Source organism: Phyllobates terribilis, unplaced genomic scaffold (assembly GCF_046119375.1).
Source record: "Phyllobates terribilis strain yellow unplaced genomic scaffold, ASM4611937v1 Scaffold_140__1_contigs__length_4765195, whole genome shotgun sequence".
NCBI lineage: Eukaryota > Metazoa > Chordata > Amphibia > Anura > Dendrobatidae > Phyllobates > Phyllobates terribilis.
Window position 1 is genome coordinate 3367786 of NW_027362900.1, and position 12668 is coordinate 3380453.

At 45.6% G+C, this 12668-nt stretch overlaps 1 protein-coding gene across 1 annotated transcript in view; it reads right to left on the reverse strand.

Moving 5' to 3' along the window:
• LOC141205562 (uncharacterized) overlaps positions 1-2572 on the reverse strand; it is a 58600-nt gene extending 56028 nt beyond the window's left edge. Inside the window, exon 1 of the mRNA XM_073664131.1 lies at positions 2488-2572. The gene's annotated coding sequence lies outside the window, so the exon portion shown is untranslated. The remainder of the gene's footprint in view (positions 1-2487) is intronic.
• Between the last annotated feature and the right edge of the window lie 10096 nt (positions 2573-12668).

Sequence of the window (12668 nt, forward strand, 5' to 3'; positions counted from 1 at the left end):
AGTTGAGCACGTGGGCCAGGCATGGAGCGTATACGAGCTTGCCAAGTTTCAGAGCCACCACCAGGTTAAGACCATTATCACACACAACCATACCTGGTTGTAGGTTCAGTGGCGAGAGCCACAGATCTGCCTGGTCTGTTAGACCTTTCAACAACTCTGCAGTGGTGTGCTGTTTGTCACCTTAAGAAAAGAGTTTCAACAGAACCTGTTGCCGCTTCACTGAGGCAGTGCTTCCAGTTTGTCACTGATATGGACGACAATTTGGAGATGGAAGATGAGGAGGTGCAGGGACGGTCAGTCTTCTTTGTGCAGGGAACCAGGATGAGTCAGTGTTCAGCACCCGGTGCTTGGGGACAGTGCTAACTGTAGCGCTGATTCCCAGGCGCCGGTCCGTGTGATCCTGATGCTGCACACAGGCGGCACACGGTTGCCACAGACGGACACACGGATATCTCAGGTACCAGTTTTTCCGGTCCCGGAAATATAAGGACATGTGAAACAGGCCCAAGAGAGGATTCACACTATTTAGGCCCTGGCAAAGAGAAACTCCTTATCATGGCTGCCGGGTACACATGAATTGGCCAATTTAAGCACTAAGATTTCTCAGTTATTTCTACTTTCTACAGCAGTAATGCAATTCAAATTTCATATTTTTCATATTTGCATACTTAGCGTTACAGAGTACTACTTTATTTGATTGTTATATATGGAGATGGCTACTCTTAGTAAGCACCTGTACACACCAGTTTTCTATTTTGATAGTGACGGTCAGTCTTCTTTGATATTTGTAATAGTAACGTCAGGCGGGGTGGCAAGGTGAGGTTTTAAAACACCATCTTTTTCTTGGTCTCATGGTCTGGTATGGAGGGGTTTCTATCTCTCTCGTTTTTCTGCAAACGATTGTGTGGAATCCAAAATGTACTGTGGGTAACCCTTATCCCTGAATCTGGTGTTCATGTATATTCGCTGTATATTAGAATCTGTGACATTAGTACAGTTAGTTCTCAACCGTAAAAATTGACCCATTGGGTTTTCCTTTTTTTAGGGGATGAGGTGGTGGCTATCCCACTTCAATAGTTTATTAGTGCTTGTAGGTTTATGGTAGAGTGTCCCTAGGGTCCAATCCTGTTATTTCTAAATTAATACATCCTGGAAAGGAAACTGGTAAAAAAAAATCAGATGTAAATCTCAGGCCCACTCTATTGATGTTGAGTTCCCTGACAAATTCAAGAAACTGTTCACTCGTCCCTGACCAGATGATAAAAATGTAGTCAATATATCTATACTGTACCCCAATATATGGATGCCACCACTTTATGATCATCCCTGAATATTATGGTTTCTTCCCACCAGTCCAGGAATAGGTTAGCATACAAGGAGGTACAGGGGCTCCCCATCGCAGTACCCCTGAGCTGGTGGAAGTACTTCCTGTCAAAAAGAAAGAAGTTTTGAGTAAGAGGGAATTTTAGAAGATCCTCGATGAAGTCATTATGTCTGCTACACTCTATTGATCTTGATTTCAAGAAATGTCTTACTCCTCTGATATCATCCTCATGCGGAATATTACTGTACAAAGCCTCAATATCTAGTAAGGCCTGCTCCCCTACATGCCTGTATACATGCTCGAGGGTATACATGGAGGGGAGCAGGCAGAGGGAAAACCATTTTCCAGAGGGATTATTCCAACTGTAAAACCTCAAGCGGTACTGGGGGAACATTACATTGTGTGGGGGGCATCATACATACTAAATAAGGGGCATTAAACTGTGTGGGGGGCATCATACATCGTGCATAAGGGGCATAATTGGGGCATTAAACTGTGTGGGGGCATCATACATCCTGCATAAGGGGCATAATGGGGGCATTACACTGTGTGGGGGCATCATACATCTTGCATAAGGGGCATAATGGGGGCATTACACTGTGTGGGGGCATCATACATACTGCATAAGGGGCATAATGGGGGCATTACACTGTGTGGGGGCATCATACATACTGCATAAGGGGCATAATGGGGGCATTACACTGTGTGGGGGCATCATACATCCTGCATAAGGGGTATAATGGGGGCATTACACTGTGGGGGCATCATACATCCTGCATAAGGGGCACAATGGGGGCATTATACTGTGTGGGGGGCATCATACATCCTGCATAAGGGGCATAATGGGGGCATTACACTGTGTGGGGCATCATACATACTACATAAGGGGCATAATGGGGGCATTACACTGTGGGGGCATCATACATCCTGCATAAGGGGCATAATGGGGGCATTACACTGTGGGGCCAGTAAAGGGGTCCTGTACTATGAGAACAATACGTTTCCTCCCTTCCTGTCTCCATAGTTGGGTCGTATGTATCTATTACAGGAAACAGAACAAAAACCTTATGATTCTTATAAAGGGGCAACACAAGACCCCCAAAAGAGTCTCCGTGCTGAAGGGGTTAATGCCCCCTGCGCCCAGTAATGGGGTCTCCACATACCTCCACCTGCAGAGCCGCCACCACATATATGGCTGCTCGGTGCCCACAGGACCTGTGATGAGGTCACAGGAGGGGAGGAGTCAGGAGTCACATGATCAGGGGCCTCAGTGGATGCAGGACTCTGCTGTGCTGGTTGTCATGGTGCTGGATGAGCTGAAGTTTATGTGTGGGGTCAGGAGGGGTTTACAGTGTGGATGTAGCAGAGCCGTGTGTGTACGAGGTGTACGGAGCGGAGCCGCGTGTGTACGAGGTGTACGGAGCAGAGCCGCGTGTGTACGAGGCGTACGGAGCGGAGCCATGCGTGTACGAGGTGTACGGAGCGGAGCCGCGCGTGTACGAGGTGTACGGAGCGGAGCCGCGTGTGTACGAGGTGTACGGAGCAGAGCCGCGCGGGTACGAGGTGTACGGAGCGGAGCCGCGTGTGTACGAGGTGTACGGAGCGGAGCCGCGCGGGTACGAGGTGTACGGAGCGGAGCCGCGCGGGTACGAGGTGTACGGAGCGGAGCCGCGCGGGTACGAGGTGTACGGAGCGGAGCCGCGCGGGTACGAGGTGTACGGAGCGGAGCCGCGCGGGTACGAGGTGTACGGAGCGGAGCCGCGCGTGTACGAGGTGTACGGAGCGGAGCCGCGCGTGTACGAGGTGTACGGAGCGGAGCCGCGCGTGTACGAGGTGTACGGAGCGGAGCCGCGCGTGTACGAGGTGTACGGAGCGGAGCCGCGCGTGTACGATGTGTACGTAGCGGAGCCGCGCGTGTACGAGGTGTACGTAGCGGAGCCGCGCGTGTACGAGGTGTACGTAGCGGAGCCGCGCGTGTACGAGGTGTACGGAGCGGAGCCGCGCGTGTACGAGGTGTACGGAGCGGAGCCGCGCGTGTACGAGGTGTACGGAGCGGAGCCGCGCGTGTACGAGGTGTACGGAGCGGAGCCGCGCGTGTACGAGGTGTACGGAGCGGAGCCGCGCGTGTACGATGTGTACGGAGCGGAGCCGCGCGTGTACGAGGTGTACGGAGCGGAGCCGCGCGTGTACGAGGTGTACGGAGCGGAGCCGCGCGTGTACGAGGTGTACGGAGCGGAGCCGCGCGTGTACGAGGTGTACGGAGCGGAGCCGCGCGTGTACGAGGTGTACGGAGCGGAGCCGCGCGTGTACGAGGTGTACGGAGCGGAGCCGCGCGTGTACGAGGTGTACGGAGCGGAGCCGCGCGTGTACGAGGTGTACGGAGCGGAGCCGCGCGTGTACGAGGTGTACGGAGCGGAGCCGCCCGTGTACGAGGTGTACGGAGCAGAGCCGCGCGTGTACGAGGTGTACGGAGCAGAGCCGCGTGTGTAAGAGGTGTACGGAGCGGAGCCGTGTGTGTACGAGGTGTAGGGAGCGGAGCCGCGTGTACGAGGTGTCGGAGCGGAGCAACGTGTGTACGAGGTGTATGGAGCGGAGCCGCGCGTGTACGAGGCATACGGAGCGGAGCCGCACATGTACGGAGTGGAGCCGCACGTGTACAAGGTGTACAGAACGGAGCCGCGTGTGTATGAGGTGTACGGAGCGGAGCCGCGCGTGTACGAGGTGTACGGAGCGGAGCCGCGCGTGTACGGAGCGGAGCCACGTGTACGTGGTGTACAGAGCAGAGCCGCGTGTGTATGAGGTGTACGGAGCGGAGCCGCGCGTGTATGAGAGATGCAATATCTGTCCATGTATTGTAAATATTAGTGATGAGCGAGCGTGCTCGCCATTGCTCGATACTTAATCAGTCATCGGGGTGCGCTCATTACTTGTTCGAGTATAAAACCAGATGAAGGAATGCGGCCGGCCAATCACAGTAATTCAAGTAGGCAACACGGCATTACCGTGTAAGGCAGGCAATCCCTGTGTGTTTAATGGTTGTCTAACATCCGCAAAACATGTGGGGCAGGAACTATGGCACCAGAGATATTTGATTGAAAATCCGAGCACCGCGATGATCTATTAAGTATCGAGCAGTGGCAAGCATGCTTGCTCATCATTAGAAAATATATGAATACAGTTAGGTCCAGAAGTATTTGGAATGTGACTGAATATTCGTGATTTAAGCTCCGCAAGCCACTAATTTGGATTTAAAATGATACAAAAAAAGGGGTTGAACAAAAATACCCTGTGAAACGTTTAGGAATTGCATCCATTGGTCTACAAAGCCTCTTCATTTCGAGGGCTCAAAAGTAATGGGGCAACTAAAAGAGGTTGTCCACTACTTTTTCATTGATGATCTATCCTTAGGATAGGTCATCGATGTTTGATGGGTTGGGGTCAAACACCCGACTCCCCTGCCGATCACTTATTGTTGCCGTCCAGAAATACTCACTTGCGGAGCTAGCTGTCTTCTGGTAGTGGCCGTGGCACGGTACTACACACCCGCCTCATATTGTCTAATCTAGCCATTGTATTTTTAAGGCTCATTAATGCTTTGCACCTTGTGGTGAACCCTCTGTATTTGCTCTCTCTTGAAGTCTTCTCTTTTATGTTGGACCTAGACACTAAAAAACACCTACTTCCTGGACAGTGTTCATCACTTAAGGCCCCGTCACACTAAGCGATGCAGCAGCGATCCCGACAACGATACGACCTGTCAGGGATCGTTGCTGCATCGCTAATACATCGCTGGTGAGCTGTCAAACAGGCAGGCTCACCAGCGATGAGGGAAGCAGCGATATCGTCCACGATGTCCTGCTCCCGGTTACCAGCCTGCTGCTGAAGCAGAAGCAGGCTGGTAACTATGGTAAACATCGGGTTACTAGGGGCATACGCGCACTTAGTAACCAGATGTTTATCATGGATACGACTCTGCTAAGGTGAATGGTAACCTCCCGCGCACCGTAGCAGAGTGGTATCCATGGTAAACAGCGGGTTACTAAGTGCGCGCGTGCCCCTAGTGACCCGATGTTTACCATGGATACCAGCCTGATCGTTGGTCCCGCTGGCCAGCACACATCGCTGTGTGTGACCAGCGGGACCAACGATCAGGCTGGTATCCATGGTAAACATCGTGTTACTAGGGGCACGCGCGCACTTAGTAACCCGCTGTTTACCATGGATACCAGCCTGATTGTTGGTCCCGCTGGTCACACACAGCGATGTGTGCTGGCCAGCGGGAGGCCAACGACCAAAAAATGGTCCAGGATACTTTGCAGCGATCAGCGACCTCACAGCAGGGGCCTGATCGCTGCAAAGTGTCACACATAGCGACATCGCTGGTGAGGTCGCTGTTGCGTCACCAAAACCGTGACACAGCAGCAATCTCGCTAGCGATATCGCTATGTGAGACGGGGGCTTTAGGTTGATATTGTAAAGGGGCTTTTCTTCACCATGGAAAGAATTATTCAATCAGCCACCACTGTTTTTGTTCAGTGGACGTCCACAACTTTTTGAGTTTCCAAGCTCAACAGTGCACTTTTTTTTTCAGAATGTATCAAACTGTTGATTTGGTCACTGCTAACATTTCTGCAATCCCTTTGGTGATTTGATCTTTTCACTTCCATTGAGAGCATCTTTCTGTGTTATGGGTTCATAGCAACAGCTTCCAAATACAAAAGCCACACCTGGAATCAGCTCAAGACCTTTTACTTGCTTCATTGATGATGGATTAATGAGAGAAGAGCCCATACAGCCAATGAAAGAGCTTTTGAGAATTGACCAAAAGAGGCGGCTCCATATAACAGAGCTGTAATTTCTAAACCTTTACTCCAATTAGGATGTTAATACCTTCAAATTAAAGCTGAAAGTTGGCACTATAAGCCCAGATTGATTATATAATTTTATCTTGAATATCTTTTGGTAAACTGCTAAAATTCCAAAACTTATGTCACTGTCCAAATATTTTTTGGACCTAACTATCTAAACGTTCTATTGACATGAAATTTTCACCAGTTGTCGGTAACAACCCATCTAATCCACACAGGTAAAGAAATCCAATCATAGATAGCCATAAATTTAATTATGTGTAATCATGAAAAATAAAATAAAAGTAATACTTCGTACAAAAGCCTTTGTTGGTGATGACAGCTTGAAGATGCCTCCTGTATGGAGAAACTAGTAGCATGCATTACTCAAGCGTGATTTTGGACAATTCTTCAACACAAACGCTCTTCAAATCCTAAGGTCCCATGGGCTTCTTCTATGAACTCTGGCCTTTAGTTTCTTCCATACATTTTCTATTGAATTCAGGTCAGGTGATTGGCGGGGTCATTCTACCAGCTTTTTTTCAGAGTTTCCTTGGCTGTGTGTTTGGGATCATTATCTTGCTGAAATGTAAACCCTAGATTCATGTTCATCATCCTGGAAGATGGCTGATTTTTTATCACAAATGTTTCTGTATATTTGTGCATTCATCCTTCCTTCATTTATACAAAGTTTGCTAGTGCCGTATGCTGAAAAACTGCCCCACACCATGATGCTCCCACCTCCAAACTTCACTGTTGGTATGTTGTTTTGGGGGTGATATGCAGTGCCTTTTAGTGTCAAAACTTGGAGTGTATTATGGCATCCAAAGAGTTCACTTTTGGTCTCATCTGATCAGACTATGTAATTCACATTCTTGTCCACATGTTGTTGAACAAACTTTAACCCCTTAACAACATCTGACGTACTAATACGCGTCTGTGCCCTGGGACTTAAGAGCCAGACCCGTATTAGTACGTCATGGCGATCACGCGCGCACACAGGCTGTGCGGGCGCGATCGCCGCCGGGTGTCAGCTGATTGTCACAGCTGACACCCGATACTATGTGCAGGGAGCGGTCCTGCACCGCTCCCAGCACATTAACCCCCGCGATGCTGCGATCGAAGTCTATCGAAGTCGATCGCGGCATTGCGGGGGCAAGGGGAGGTGATCGGCGATACTCACCTCCTCTTCCGGCTTCCAGCGCAGTCTGCAAAGGCTTCCCGGGTGTTGCCATGACGACCCGATGTCGTCATGACAACATCCGGGTCACCAGACAGCAGGAAGATTGTTTGGACATGCGCAGTGCATCTCCAAACAATCTTCTCAATGTGCACCGCTGACAGCCTGCATGGCTCAGGGATGGTGCTGCATTCCTGTGCCATGCAGGCGATCAGAGAAAAAAAAGTGAAAGTCCCAGAGTGGGACAAAGTAATAAAGTGTATAAACTGTCTGTAAGTGAAAAAAAAAAAAAAAAATTGCAAAAATATAAAAAAAAAATAATCCACCAAAAATAAAAATATAATGTACCCATCAATAAATATTATTATTAAAAAAAAAACAAAAAACAATAAAAGTACACATATTTGGTATCGCCGCGTCCGGAACAACCTGACCTATAAAATGTCCCACTAGTTAACCCCTTCAGTGAACACTGTAAAAAAAAAAAAAAAAAAAAACGAAGCAAAAAACAATGCTTTATCACCATACCGCCAAACAAAAAGTGGAATAAAAGGTGATCAAAATGACGCATGTAAATAAAAATGGTACCGCTGAAAACGTCATCTCGTCCCGCAAAAAACAAGCCGACATACAGCTCCATCAGCCGAAAAATAAAAAAGTTATAGCTCTCAGAATAAAGCGATGCTAAAAAATATTTTTTTCTATAAAATTGCTTTTATTATGTAAAAGTGCAAAACATAGAAAAAACAATATAAATGTGGTACCGCTGTAAACGTACTGACCCGAAGAATAACGCTACCTCATCAATTTTACCACACGCGGAACAGAATAAATTAAAAAAAAAAACAATTCCTGAATTGTTGGTTTTTGTTTATTCTGCCTCCCAAAAATCGGAATAGAAAGCGATCAAAAAATGTCACGTGCCTGAAAATGGCACCAATAACAACGTCAAGTCATCCCGCAAAAAACGAGCCGTCACATGACTGTCTGCCAAAATCTGGAAAAATTATAGCTCTCAAAATATGGCGATGCAAAAACTAGATTTTACAAAAAATGCGTCTTTTAGTGTGTGACAGCTGTCAGTCATAAAAACCCCATATGATTCTGGCATTGCTGTAATCACACCGACCCGAAGAATAAAGTCATCTAATCACTTATACCGCACAAGGAACGGCGTCAAAAATAAACTCTTGGGTTAGGATTGGGCTAGGGTTAGGGCTGGGTTTGGGGCTAGGGTTGTGCTGGGGCTAGGGTTGTGCTATGGTTAGGGTTATACTAGGGTTAGGGCTAGGTTTGTGATGGGGTTGGGATTTTTTTCAAAAGTAAGAAAAAAAGATGACGATATGGCGAATAGTGTTGAGCGCAAGTGCTCGCTACTTGAGTTTGCAAATTGAAGGGAAAATCGGCTCAAATTGTTAGCGGACACCATGTTGCGTTTGGAGAGCCCCTCTGTGCCCAAACTTTGGAGCTCCCCCACAAGTGACCCCATTTTGGAAACTAGACCCCCCAAGGCACCTAGCTAGATGCATAATGAGCACTTGGAACCCCCAGGTGCTTCACAAATTGATTCATAAAAATGAAAAAGTGTTTTTTCTTTCACTTTTTCATTTTTACGAATCAATTTGTGAAGCACCTGGGGGTTCCAAATGCTCACTATGCATCTAGAAAGGTGCCTTGGGGGTCTAGTTTCCAAAATGGGGTCACTTGTGGGGGAGCTCCAAAGTTTGGGCACAGAGGGGCTCTCCAAACGCAACATGGTGTCCGCTAACAATTTGAGCCGATTTTCCCTTCAATTTGTTAGCGGTTACCATGTTGCATTTGGAGAGTCTGTGTGCCCAAACATTGGAGCTCCCCCACAAGTGACCCCATTTTGGAAACTAGACCCCCCAAGGCACCTATCTAGATGCATAGTGAGCAGTTGGAACCCCCAGGTGCTTCACAAATTGATTCGTAAAAATGAAAAAGGTTTTTTTTTTCATTTTTTCGAATCAATTTGTGAAGCACCTGGGGGTTCCAAGTGCTCACTATGCATCTAGATAGGTGCCTTGGGGGGGTCTAGTTTCCAAAATGGGGTCACTTGTGGGGGAGCTCCAAAGTTTGGGCACACAGGGGCTCTCCAAACACAACATGGCGTCCGCTAATTATTCAAGCAAATTTTACAATCAAAAAGTCAAATGGCGCTCCTTCCCTTCCGAGCCCTGCCGTGCGCCCAAACAGTGTTTTTTCCCCACATATTGGGTATCTGCGTGCCCAGGGGAAATTGCACAACAAATTTTGGGGTCCATTTTTTCTTGTTACCCCTGTGAAAATAAAAAAAATTGGGTCTAAAGAAACATTTTTGTGAAAAAAGTTAAATGTTCATTTTTTTCTTCCACATTCAAAAAATTCCTATGAAGCACCTGAAGGGTTAATAAAGGTCTTGAATGTGGTTTTGAGCACCTTGAGGGGTGCAGTTTTTAGAATGGTGTCACTTTTGAGTATTTTCTGTCATAAAGACCTCTCAAAGTGACTTCAAATGTGACGTGGTCCCTAAAAAAATGGTTTTGTAAATTTTGTTGGAAAAATGAGAAATCGCTGCTCAACTTTTAACCCTTATAGCTCCCTAACAAAAAAAAATTTTGGTTCCAAAATTGTGCTGATGTAAAGTAGACATGTGGGAAATGTTATTTATTAACTCTTTTGTGTGACATATCTCTCTGATTTCAGGGCTTAAAAATTCAAATTTTGAAAATTGCAAAATTTTCAAAATTTTCGCCAAATTTCCATTTTTTTCACAAATAAATCGAAGAAATTTTTCCACAATCATGAAGTACAATATGTCACGAAAAAACAGTCTCAGAATCAGGGGGATCTGTTGAAGCGTTCCAGAGTAATTACCTCATAAAGTGACAGTGGTCAGAATTGTAAAAATTGGCCTGGTCATTAACGTGCCAACCACCCTCGGGGCTTAAGGGGTTAAACATGCTTGAACATGCTTTTTGTTCAGAAATGGAGCTAGAGTGCATCACTTATAGTTTTCTTTGAAACAATTTTACCTCCTGATTCCAGGTCCTCCTGTAGCTTTCCTCAGATAATAGTTGGCTCTTGGACAATTTTTAGGATAATTTGTTTCACTCTTCGGTCTGAAATCTGGCTGTGGCAGGTTTATGGTGAAATGATGTTCTTTCAACTACCAGATTATTGCTGCAACAGCACTCACTGGAACCTTCAGTAGTTTGGAATTTTTTCTGTAATCAATACCATCAGTATATCTTGAACAATATGGTTGCAAAGGTACCGATATAAGACCAATAAATCAAAGGCCCTCCTATGTATCAAGCATAAATCCTACATAGAAGAAATTAGGAGTATACAGCCAAATAGAGATACAATATAAGAAATTGTATTGAGCAGAAATAATAAAAATATTAAATACCGAAAAATAAGTTGTACCAAGAATATAAACCTGACCTAGGGGGCATATATATTGTATGACAAATTTAACAAGAGGTAAGTGTAGATATATCTGGGAAATCACAGACACTATATACTTATTGCAGTGGGTAAGTATTGATATATCGCATAGACAGCAGGTAGACACAACAGGGCATCAAAAAAATATGTATCACATATAAATACTAAATTCTGTATAGTTCCACTGTGTTAGAGTGAACAAATGTCACACCATCACCAATGCTAATAACAGATGCTTATCATCCTGTCATAGGATTTAAACCAAAGGAAACCCTGCCATAAACATGAATAGGAAATACCTAACAAAACAGTATATGTGTTGGTTAAAGTACATCAATAACCATCAAATCAATTATAATTACCCAAGGTCAGGACAAGTGGTCCAGAGTGCCCCTAACGCGCGTTTCGTGTTTGTAGCTTCCAATAATACACTCCCTAAGAACTGTTTACCAAACTCCCCTCCCTTTCACTTAATACTTATCCGCTTTTTAACCAGGTGCAAACTCGTCCTACAACGTGCCAAGTATTTCCTCAACAGAGAAGAACGCCTGCCACCCATCCAACTATACCCCATATGACGCATCACCTCATCCCTCCTTTTTAAATTATTTAACTAATTTTATCAAAAAGACCTATTTTTATCATTTTTTCTTAATAAATTGTCTTATGTTTAATTAACTCGAGTGTCACCCCACTTTTGTATATGCCTCCATTGAGCGCAAGTTCATAAGCATATTATTCTAACATTCCCTGACCACTTGTGGTAAGTTGTCTTACTTGCAGCAGGTTCAAAGAGGCATACCTACCAGCGCCACTGAATACCTAATACCATATGCTGTTAACCATTGGTGACTAATAAATTCTTACCGGAGTGTGGTACCCTCACCCTGCATTGTCTGAGTAGTGTTATGCCCACAGGAAAGGAGTACGGGCAATCAATGGGATGAGCTCCAGCATTTGCATAGACAGTCAGGCAAGCACATAACACTGCTGCACGGACAGTACATGCACACTCAGCTCTGCTATATATGCACATTTATATACACACACACCTCTGTTACATATGCACATTTGCATACACATATACTGTATATACATTACCCTGTTTTGCAGTTTATTCCAGGTGATGTGATTTGATTACATGATCTGGAAGGTCCTTGAGCTAGTCAAGTAGAAGGTTCTTCAGCTGCTAACTCAGGACATGCAGCCTCTGTGCAGATCCCGCTACTTTCCTCTCCTGGTCTGCACCAATCAGTTAGATAAGTGTGGGGCTGGAGGTGGAAGAGCAGTTCTCTCAGTGATCTGGAAGGACACTGTCGATAAGATGCACTCACTTATTAGCAAGATTTTTTTCTTGGTAAAAGTGTGTCTTATAGTCAAAAAAAAAGTTTTAAAGTAATTTCCCTTTCTCATCTAATTATATGCTTGTCTGTTATATGTTTTTGTACAATTTGTCAATAACATATATATTTTCTCCTCGTCTGAGTTATTTTTGATGGTCAACAAAATACGATGTTCCGGTAATTCTTTTTTCACACTTTAGGTACGATAATGGCTTCTCTCTGTGTGGAATTTTTGATCTTCAAAGAGGTTGTCCAGTACTTAGTGTGAGGACCTGGCCGCTTTCTAAATACTTTTCCAGCACTGAGCACCCCTTTTCATCAATCTTAATTTTGTATTTTGTTAGAAATTTGCTTGCTGTGTTTTGTTAGTGATTTGTTTGCTCATCAGTTCAACCTCCGGTATCTATTCCATTCAGTGACCATAGCTCCAAGACCTTGGGCCATTGTTCTCTCCGTCACCACAGGTAGTCTCACATGCAAAACCAGGGGAGGGTTCCACCTGAGAAAATATCTCCACTAAG